General features: G+C 50.4%; 1 long non-coding RNA gene across 1 annotated transcript; it reads right to left on the reverse strand.

Moving 5' to 3' along the window:
• Positions 1-563: 563 nt before the first annotated feature.
• LOC144720062 (uncharacterized) lies at positions 564-8,954 on the reverse strand. Its single transcript, XR_013585693.1, has 2 exons — positions 8,870-8,954; positions 564-820 (listed from the first exon to the last, which is right to left on the reverse strand). It is a non-coding gene; the product is annotated as an uncharacterized LOC144720062 (long non-coding RNA).
• Positions 8,955-10,002: the final 1,048 nt, after the last annotated feature.

The following is a 10,002-nucleotide window of genomic DNA, read 5'->3' on the forward strand; positions in this document are numbered from 1 at the left end:
AATGACCGCCGCTTGTCACTCAAAGTACCGCGAGCGCGCCGATTAACAACAATAAACACCCCCACCGCTAAATTGGACCCCCCCCCCCCACACCCACACCGTGTACGTGAGTGGTGCGCCTTGCACGCTGCTTCAGCAGCTTTTGCTGCTGAGATTAAGTTTTTGTTCGTGGAAATACAGTTTGAACCGATTGCTTTGTATGGTAACATTCGCCACGTGAAATTAGAGCTTAGCTGAATGATACCATTTTCTTTTTTGGTACAGAATGTCATTTCACCGGTCGATGAACGCCTTTCGCCATGCACAGTGTCGATCGTGGAAGACGCTCGACCATGCTTACTCCACGCTGGTCAGTGCGGTGAGTGACGAGAGAAGTTGGGTGACCGGTGGAGATGTCACGCGCCAACGATTTTAGCCGCGACCGGGAGTTCAACTCGGGTGGCGGAGAACACGGCGCGTAGTTCCATCCCCAGTGGAACCTTGCCCGTTGATTGACGTACTTGTTTTACTTACAGCTCCTTTGTTAATCTACTGTTGGATGAAGGCCTCGTCACGCAGTGGTGTTCGTGAGAGTCATGTTTTATTGACCATGCTTCACCACGCTGGTTGCGGATACCTGATACCCAAATGGAAAATGAAAAACGTTCCCAAGTGGTGGTGTGCGACTGTGGCCATCCAGGACAGAGACCGTACAGCGAATAACGACGCAGTGCCCCGATCCACAAACACGAAGGAGACGGTCACAGCGATGCACTACTCCGTTGCTCCTAACGCGGTTGTCGGGGCTTGACCACCTGGATGTGACATCGGAGTCGTTGCCCTGCAGTCGTACAAAGGAAGAAGAAAAAGAAGACCACGCTGGTCAATGCGGGTTGATGGAGAAGGGGGTTGGGACGAAGGGCAGGCATGACCGTTTCAGCTTTCCTTCGTCACTGATGTTTCATCGTTGCCGGGAATGGAATTCACATGTCTGGGCTCAAAGCGCAGTGCGCTATTGATTGACGTACAGCTTTAAACGCGTGTGTGTGTGTGTGTATACACACGAGTTGGCTGTGATTGATGAAGTGGGGTGAACAGACGGGTCCTCTGCCGGGCCTGCAAGGTATTGCGAGGTTTTTATTTATTTTGTTATCCCGCCATGGCCCAAGGGTCTGAATGTATTTCACCTCGAGGTGTTATTATCTGACCTAGGGCCACGCGGGGTAAACCCCACGTGCTGTCACGGGGAAGGTATGGATGCTATAATAGCCCGTGGCTCCCCACAGACGCGTATGGGGTTCAAACTACTGGCTGTTGAAGGGGAAAAAAACAATTCTTACTCTGCGTTGGAAAAAAATATACGCAAACGTAACTTAACGGTCAACGATCTGATTATTGAAGGCCCAAATTTGTCATAATTTGTCATATATGTTTCATACGTGTACAGCTTATGTGTAAACTGTGAATACATACAGCCGTTGGCTTCTACCAGAAGCTGTTTTGCCACATAAACGTATAGACGTATCGACCAGGGCGACTAAGTGGCTCATGTACATTCTATCAATGTTCCAACATGGCTAGAAAATTGACATCTGGCAGAGTCAGTGTGACGTTCTACATGGCTCTAAAACCTGTGCTGCAATCGTACACACACGTTGGCTCTGCGATCCCCATACCCTGCGAACCAGTTTGTTCTGCGTCCTGTAGAGTGTGGCACTAAAGCCAAGACAAGGGGCGCAAAACTTGTTCCCAGTAACTGGTGTGATATGGAACCGTAGAATAAACCCACTGTGGTCTAAGCTCCTTCAACAGAGGAACAGTAATACGACACGAACTCTCTCTCTCTCTCTCCTGAAACCCTCTCGTCTTGGCCAGCACACCTCTCTCAACATTGGCGTCTAACTCCTGAATATATTGCTGAACGCAGGAATAGTGTCATCTATGTTTGCATACCAATGGGTGTGAAAATAGAAATGAATGCCCATATGGGAAAAAATGTAGTGGTCAATTAATTGGGAGTCATGAGCCATCTGAACCACCCTGAACTATTGTAAACTAAACTATTGTTTTTATCTTCTTGGTTCTTTCGGTATAAAAAAAAATGTTTTATTTTTATTATTTTATTATTTCCATTCTACGTGACTTTACCGAAAGAACCAATAAGATGAATCCCTGCAGTCACGAAAGCTTTAAAGCGAAATGTATTGTTTTTATCTTACTTGGTAAGGCCCACTGAGCTATGCAGCTGTTTTTCAAAAGCGACCTGGCCAAAAATGATAGCTCAATAAAGTGGCTTATCACGTAGCAATTTTTATCCGCCAAATACTCTAAGCGCATGTTTCTAAATGTGGAGGGAAAACCGGAGGATCTGGAGAAAATCCACGCGACCACTCCAAATACCCAGGAATCGGGGTCGGGATCGAACCCACGACCTCCTCGCATACCAGGAGTTCGTGGGTTCGATCCAAATCGGTGTCTTATCTCTCCAGCTTTTGATCATCATCAGCAGCCCATGGTCTATCCACTGCTTGAAAACAAAAAAAGGTTGCTTAAGCTCGAGCCATTCCTCGAGGTCACGCGATGCAGCGATCCATCGTGCTCCCACACACAGCCGACCCCATTGCTCTATCTCCGAATTTATTGCACTTTCGGGCAACGTGCATTTTACTTGATACATTACGGCCCCGTTGCGTAACGTATATTACGCATCTTATGTCCCGTAGCGAACCTTAAAAAAAAAGTTTTGTTAGAATCCAGAAGCTGTCGATAGTTTGTACATGTAATTAATAGATTTCTGGGAGGTGAATGTCAACTATTGATATAAAGATCACACGCGAAGTAATTGGCGATATGGATTCACTGCGTGCGCGTTGCTCGTGGTGGTGGTGGTGGTGGCCACATTTTCAAATTTGAAAGAAAAAAAACCCAAATACCTTCAAAGAAGTGCGTGCGTGAGTGCGTGTGATGGGCAATGAATTCCCAAGACTGGAAATACGGGCTCGGGATTGGCCTGGAGTTTACGGAATCCGAATCGTTATAAAGGCTGGAGGAGGAATCCGATGAGCGATGGAGCTCTCTTTCAACAGATATTTGGTAGGGGCGGGTCAGAACGCTACAACGCGGATATCGTTACAGCTCGCTGCGTTCATTTACTTGGTTAATTTTATTACGTAACTTTCACGATCAATAATTACATCTCGAATCACTGTTGCAGGTTATGTTTTTGGGTTGTGTTGATCATCGCGCAGTGTACAATGTCAATTTAATTTTTTAAGAGCCCCTCCACCACCCGACACGGCCAATCAAATCGAGTTGTCACGTGGGTTAAAATCCTGGTTTTTGGGTTAAAAGATAAATTAGCGTTTGACTATGACGCGTTCCGGAGCGGTTGCGTGCCCCTCCTGCCATACGAAAGCAGAAGTCGCGTGGACAAAAGATGCCCACGGATTTGTTGTTTCGGCAAACCGAAAGAGGGAATGTTGACAATCGAGAAACCTAACTCCGAGCCGGGGTAACCAACCCCTAGAAGGGGGGTCGATCAGTTACCCCCTGCCCCAACCCCCTGCCCCAACCCCCCCCCCCCCCCCCGTCTCTGCAAATGTTGACGGGCACGTGGGAGTCGAGTAACTCAATGTGAGCTAATTTAATTCATCTTATTAAATAACACTTCACCGACTTCATCATGGCAGGAAACAAACTCTCGCCATTCAGACCAAACCAGCTGATCGTTTATTGGAACACTGTCACACCACCAATCTTTTCCGTCTACCCGCATCGCCAATTCCTCATTTATAATCCCCCATAATGCGAACCAATCATCCTATTAACCAATGAACGCTTCACGAGAATCACAATAGCACTACCACGCCAGCGTTATGCCACGAAATATCGCAAAGTAATTAATTAAAACCTGTTTGCTAACCCTGCCAATCAGAAGCAATCAACCAGCAATCAACTCTTAATTAATGTATTAATTATCAAATCAGACTACGTGCACGGCTGTCCTGATGACGACTTAGGGACACGGCTATGGACACTCCACGCCATTGGCTTGCTCTGGATAACGCGAAATGTTTTAGAGCGATTGGCAACATTTTTTTTACGTGCTCGAGTCGCCCGCTGTCTCCTTGTTTTAGTGGAAGTGGAATATCTCGTCCAGCTCGCTGGGTTGTGAATGTGGCCAGCAAAAAGTTGCTGCACACCAATGCGATTTCGTGTTGTGTCCCGCGTGTTACTCTGCATGATGTCCAACGTTTCGCTGCACGTGCTGGTAAGCTAATGTGGAATATTTTTTTTATTTTTTTACGTCGAAAAGTTCCCAGCACCTTCGAGCGAAACCGTCGGAACTTCACGTCGAGGAACATTTCGGTACAAGCCGAAAACTGATCGGGAGAGCTGAGCACGCTGTTGAAACCTCACTCGAAAAGCTCCCCATTGCTGCTGTGTAGGCCACCTCGGGGTAAGGCGCTATCGAGAGCACATAAGCTACCCCTCCATAATAAACAATCTGATATTATTGTTACCCTATATTGCTATAATAGTATTCGCAAATAAAATAACAACTGTGTAAGGCTAAATTTCGATTTAAAGCTTTCGTGACTGCAGGGATTCATCTTCTTGGTTCTTTCGGTAAAGTCACGTAGAAGGGAAGTAATAAAATAATAAAAATAAAAATAAATTGTTTTATTATGTTTTATTTTTATTATTGTATTACTTCCCTTCTACGTGACTTTACCGAAAGAACTAAGAAGATGTGTAAGGCTAGATCAAGGGCGAGCAACCCAAATAACAAGAAGAGCCGGGGGGTTTTTCGAATTCTGTAAAACATATATTTCAAGACCCCTTCACAATGCATGCGAATACGAGGCTGTGCTTGACGTGGGGAGCGGTAGTGTAGTCGTCAGCGCTCTGCGCTACGAACCTGGAGACCGGAGTTCGATTCCTGCTCACGGCCAAGACCAGTGACGATTATCTGAACTGGTCCTGGGTCTCCCCTAGGTCGACTCAGCCTCGTGAGTCCCTAGTGCGGTGTGTAAACATTGCTACTAGGGAGACATGCGATCGGGCGTGGTGCTGGCCACCCATCCCCTCGTGTGCCATTCCAGCCTTCATAGGTACTCTAACATTTGCCCTTACAGTCCGTTAAGGCTGTCCTTGACGTACATCTGTGTGAAAGCTACCTGGTCTGTTACTCCACACGAAGCTTCCGGGAATGCCCTCCCCTTTCTATGCTTGCGAAACGTGGACCCCCCCCCCTAATGAAATATCTTCGCCAGCTAGAAACATTTAGGCTGACCTGCCTACGATCCATCCTGGGTTTAACCAGGCTGGATTGTGTGAGGAGCTCACAAATCTTTGAAAAATCTGGACAAAGTCCCATCGGTGAGCTCCTCCTGCAGGCAAGGCTGCGTTGGTGTTAGGTCATGTAACCCGCATGCCCAGCCACCGCGTGCCTAAACAGCTTTTTATTCGGCCATATAGAGGGGGCTAAACTGGCGCGGCACGGGCTAGATAAGATATGGAGTGATGTGGCACAAGAGGATGTGAAACGGAGTGGACTCGCCTATGACTGGTACGAGCGGTGTCAAAATCGGCCTCTGTGGAGGAGGCTCGTGAAGGACGCTACTGCGCAGTTGAAGGCAGTCGCTCTCCAACAACAACGCAGGGCAGAGGAGCGACGCTCACAACAACGAGCTGAGCGCCGGGTGACTTAAACACAGCAAATTGGCACAGTAGAGGACACAGGTAGTGCATCGGCCAATCATCTCAGTCGGTCAACCCACGGCACCTGCTGGGTCTGTCCCGTGACCTGTCAGCGGGCGTGCGACGCTTCACGTGGCCTTAACGTGCACCTAGCCTGGCACGAGCGCCGTGGGGAAGTCACCGCCTCTTGGTGGCGAATGGCGGCTGTTGTTGTTGTCGTCGTCCTCCTTGACAAATAAGGGTCACGAAGCAGTCCTTCTAAAGAGCCACATGCCGCTCCGGAGCCCGCAGATTGCCGACCCCTGGGCGAGATGGATGCGGCGTGGTGCTAATGTCATTCCGGGAACAACGGCGAGCGCGCGTGCCCTTGGTGCTGCAGAGCCGCCTTCGACAAAGAGAAGAAGGCGGCACCGCCACGGCCGGATTCGCGCTGTTGGATGCGTCTCTAACACTGGGACCACTCGGTGCATTTCCTTTGTTGTTGTTGAGAGCGGGGGAGGTCTGTGCGGGGCACGCTTAGGGTGCAGGTGACGGCTCTTGCGATTCATTGCCCCCCCCCCCCCATTACTGCTCTTCCTCCCCCGCTATCTGCCCACTTCATAAGACACGCCGACCCCCACCCCCCCCCCCCATAACAGCACCAACGCAAACACGCACGCTGCCTCCAGAAAGCGCCGCGAGATGAAATGCTGCGGCGTTAATTGAAAAATACCTCCACGCGGCTGAAATGCCCGAGTGTTGGTGCCGCGGGCGGGATAATTTAGACGCTGGGGGCGGGGGGGGGGCATAGAAGTTCCGTACAACAACAGGCATCGCTCCACAAGCGGACAGCACCAGTCCGGTGTACGCGTGGATGGTAGCGCACACACACGGAGCACTTTGCCAGGCCCCAAAACAAAAAGCCGCGTGACATTCTGCAGTGATTTGGTCCATTATTGCCGCGCACAAAATAAGTATCCCCCGCTTAACCTTGAAGAGAGACTGTAGGGGCGCAAGTGCTGTTCGCGAGCAGCACCGATGAAGACCAGCACGGCCCACGAGGGGGTGGGTGGCCAGCACTACGCCCGGCCGTCTTTGTCTCCCGAGTGGCGATGTGTACACACCGCACCAGGTACTGATTTTGAGGCTGAGGCGACCTAGAGGGGAGGCCCGGGACCGGTTCAGATAATCGTCACCGGTGTTGGCCTTGAGCGGGAATCGAACTCGGGTCGCCGGGCTCATAGCGCAGCGCGCTAACCGCTTCGCTATCGCTCCCCACCACACACACACACGCAGATGCACACACGCAGATGCACACACGCAGATACACACACGCAGATACACACACGCAGATACACACACGCAGATGCACACACGCAGATGCACACACGCAGATACACACACGCAGATGCACACACGCAGATGCACACACGCAGATGCACACACGCAGATACACACACGCAGATGCACACACGCAGATACACACACGCAGATGCACACACGCAGATGCACACACGCAGATGCACACACGCAGATGCACACACGCAGATGCACACACGCAGATGCACACACGCAGATGCACACACGCAGATACACACACGCAGATGCACACACGCAGATACACACACGCAGATACACACACGCAGATACACACACGCAGATGCACACACGCAGATGCACACACGCAGATACACACACGCAGATACACACACGCAGATGCACACACACACAGATACACACACGCAGATGCACACACGCAGATGCACACACGCAGATACACACACGCAGATACACACACGCAGATGCACACACACACAGATACACACACGCAGATGCACACACGCAGATGCACACACGCAGATGCACACACGCAGATACACACACGCAGATACACACACGCAGATGCACACACGCAGATACACACACGCAGATACACACACGCAGATGCACACACGCAGATACACACACGCAGATGCACACACGCAGATGCACACACGCAGATGCACACACGCAGATGCACACACGCAGATGCACACACGCAGATACACACACGCAGATACACACACACACAGATACACACACAGATACACACACAGATACACACACGCAGATGCACACACGCAGATACACACACGCAGATGCACACACGCAGATACACACACGCAGATGCACACACATACAGATACACACACAGATACACACACAGATACACACACAGATACACACACGCAGATACACACACACACAGATACACACACAGATACACACACAGATACACACACAGATGCACACACGCAGATACACACACGCAGATACACACACGCAGATGCACACACGCAGATGCACACACGCAGATGCACACACGCAGATGCACACACATACACACACGCGCGCGCGTTGTCTCCACATACACCGGACGTGCCATGGAGGTGTCGTGAGCCTTTGCAAGCGCTGGATTTTCAATGAAGACGTCGCCGGTTCGATCTCCCGGCACTGAAGTTAAAACATTGGGCACATTTTAATGTTTTTAAATGCCGCTGTCCACCCAGGCAGAATAAATGTGTAGGCCGAAGTCGCTGGGCAGGTCGGCGTGTAGTGGGGCAAAGTGTGACCACTACCCGCCTCTTCCAAGACATCTTCTCAGCGTGGAGTAGCTCAATAAATACCCCCCCCCCCCCAGAGGAGCTCTCTGGCGGAGGGTCACTCGGCCAGCAGCGAACGGAACGTGAGCAAAGCGATTGCAAGAGCTGCACCTTTACCAATCTGACGCCACTGCACAATGAGTTGAGTGCAGTATCACTGCGATTCAATGTACACCGAACGTATGACAACATCGGTCAACTCGGCCACAGCTTCTTACCAGGCCCTGACTGCTGCTGATGTGGCCGAGAAGAGCGAAACCGGTCCAGAGTGACAATACATACGCCACAAAACACGTGTTTCCAACTGGAAAAAATCAGGAATCCCGTAACTTCAACTATTACTTTTTATGTTGCGCAGGTAACACGCACTAAACTTGGCAGCTATTTTTTTCAGAAGCGACCTGGCAACCACATGACGGCTCGACAAGTGTTTTTTTGTGGCAATCTATAGCGAACACACTCTCTCAACGCGTGGCGATTGTAAATGTGGAGGGCAAAAAGCGGAGGAGAAAGATCCACGCGACCACGGGGACGGGGTGGGGGTAGCGAGACATTAAAACTCCTACCACACAGGCGTCAGGAGTGTGCTGGAAACCCAGGAAGCTCCTGCACACCGGGCGAGGCCTCAATAGGGGCCGTCCATAAATGACGTCACGCACTTAGGAGGGGGGGCGGGGAGGGTCAGACATTTGTGACGATGTGTGACGAGGGGGGGGCGGGGTTTGAGAAATGTGACGTCACATCAAAATGCGCAACTTTAAATAAATATAGACAACACGTTCTACTTAATTAAATAGACTTTTTAATAAATGTTTTCTCCTACAACATCAGAATGCAGCACCACATTAAATAAGCACTACAATAACAATAGTTTAAAGCGATTTGAAGCATGTTTTATTTGTGGGGGGGCGGCAGAGCTTTGTGACGTCATATTTGAGGGGGGGTCTGACTTTTTGTGACGCCGTGTGAAGAGGAGGGGGGGTCAAAAATCGTCAAAAATCGCGTGACGTCATTTATGGACGGCCCCATAGCCGCGTGACACGGGCACCGCGCGGCTTGCAATATTTTGCTGTCTTTTCTTGGATTTTCTGTTTGCACTTGGTTACATATTCACTTTAAGATGTTTTTTGTTCATGTTTTTGTTTTTTGTTTGTTGCGGTTGCACCCGATTCAAGAGCCGAATGGCTCACAAGGCTATACCTAATGAATGAACTTGAACTTGAACTTGCTTGAATGTGCTGAAGAGCTCTGGTCCGGGAAGGCCGCTCAAGCCTGTGTGGACGGACACGGATTGTACATCGGAGAGATGGACTCGTTGGGATTTTTTTTGTCCATTACTCCCCCCCCCCCCCCCCCGGTTACTCGTGCCAAGAGGCGGCTGCAGGGACCGGCGTTTCGCTCGCTGCACGTGAGCTCCAGTGCGAGATGAATACTGATGGCAAAAGCTCACGGAGGCGAGCAGGAAGGGGGGCGGTGTTTGGATTTGTGTGTGGGGGGCGGAGAGGGTGTGCAGCCACAGCCACCTATGGGACCTCCATCCATCGCATGGCTGGAGGACACCGTGTACAGTACTTGCAGGGCTGTGCGTAACAACAAGGATGCTGCGGCATTGCTACGGTGGCTAGGAGATGTTAACTACCTCGCCTGATATACAGGAGGTTGTGGGTTCGATCCCGACCCTGACACCTCTATATTTTGA

This window comes from Lampetra planeri, chromosome 7, assembly GCF_965212315.1.
Source record: "Lampetra planeri chromosome 7, kcLamPlan1.2.h2, whole genome shotgun sequence".
Classification (NCBI taxonomy): domain Eukaryota; kingdom Metazoa; phylum Chordata; class Hyperoartia; order Petromyzontiformes; family Petromyzontidae; genus Lampetra; species Lampetra planeri.